Below are 1,795 nucleotides of genomic sequence, written 5' to 3' on the forward strand. Positions count from 1 at the left end.
ACCATTACTGTGATCACCGATCACCAGAACTTACAGTATTTGAAAACAGCCAAGGCCCAATCGTCACGTCAACTCTGATGGGCATTGTTCTTTGCCTAGTTCGATTTCGTGATAACCTATCGACCAGGTTGTAAGAACGGTAAAGCAGACGCCTTATCCCGAATAGGGATGGGAGAGGCAGAAGTGAACCCAGAACCAGTACCTATAATTTCTGAACAAAGGATTCTTGGCATGACTACTCTACAGACACTAGAGGACATTCAGGTAAAGATCCAGAAACTCTTTGATCCTACAGCCCTGCAGGACTGGGTAAAGAAAGGCCCGGACTACTCTGTCACCAATGATCTGCCTTATTACCAAGGGCTGCTATTTCTGCCACACAAGGAACTACAAGAGCTAGTCATTTCCCGTTATCATGATACCCTAATGGAGGGGCACCCAGGTATTGCAAAAACTGAAGCTAAAATTAAAAGACAATTCTGGTGGCCCACCTGGCGAAAGGATATTAAATCATTTGTGATGTCTTGTGGCATTTGCGCCCAAAACAAAAGTCAAAAGAAAAAACCAGCTGGACTCTTACAACCTTTAGACATTCCGCCTACACCATGGCACACCTTATCGTTAGACTTTATTACCGATCTCCCTCCTTGTAATGGGTTTAACACCATTCTAGTTATTGTGGATCTTTTTTCCAAGATGGCCCACTTTATTCCTTTAAAAGGTCTACCTTCAGCCTCAATCCTGGCCAAAGAATTCCTCGAAAACATTGTTCGTATGCATGGATTTCTGTCTGTGTTGGTCTCTGACCGGGGCAGTCAATTCATTTCACATTTTTGGAAGACATGTTGTCAAGTGGCGCAAATCGACGTGAGATTATCGACCAGTCACCACCCCCGACCGATGGTCAAATGGAGAGGACCAACCAGACTCTTGAACAATACCTGCGTTGTATGTTACATCAGACTGAGAGTAATTGGAAGGACATTCTTTGGATCGCCGATCATGCATACAATAATTCAGTACATTCTGGAACTTGACAAAGCCCCTTTTATACCCTGTATGGGCACCACCCTTGAACCGCAGACCTTGACTCACCTCAACACTTAGAAATGCCCGCAGTGGACCATCTACACGCTATGATTACACAAGCCTTTAAGAAGGCAACTGCACATTTAAAACAAGCGAAGGAGAAATATAAGAAAGATGCTGATCGGCATAGAAGTGATACTCCACAGTACCAGATAGGGGACCAAGTATGGTTGGCCACAAAACACATACCTCTCAAGGGAACGCGGACCTTTAACCCTAGATATTTGGGACCTTACTCTATTAAGGCCATTATCAACCCGGTGGCCGTCAAGTTGGATTTACCTGCTAATATGCGAATTCACCCCGTCTTTCATGTGTCACTTTTGAAGCCAGTGCAACCAAGAACAAGACTAACCAAGCCTCCAGACCCCATCCTTATAGACGGGGAACCCGAATTTGAAGTTAAGAACATCCTGGATTCCAAGATGGTGAAGTCAAAACGTTTTTATTTAATCGACTGGAAAGGTTACGGACCACAGGAAAGGTCTTGGGAGCCTAGTGACCACGTGCATGCACCTCGATTGGTGAAAAGATTTAACTGAAATTTCCCAGACAAACCAAAACCACAGGGAAGAACGACTTTAGGAGGGGCCTTGAGGGGGAGTGCTGTCATGATGCCTACCCCCGGGGAACCAGACCAGGTCCAGCAACCCTGGAAGCAGGCATCAAGTCATTTAGAGCAAGCCCAAAAACCCCTGATAGGGGC

The sequence above is a fragment of the Ambystoma mexicanum genome, chromosome 3q, assembly GCF_040938575.1.
Source record: "Ambystoma mexicanum isolate Mex_15411 chromosome 3q, UKY_AmexF1_1, whole genome shotgun sequence".
Lineage (NCBI taxonomy): Eukaryota > Metazoa > Chordata > Amphibia > Caudata > Ambystomatidae > Ambystoma > Ambystoma mexicanum.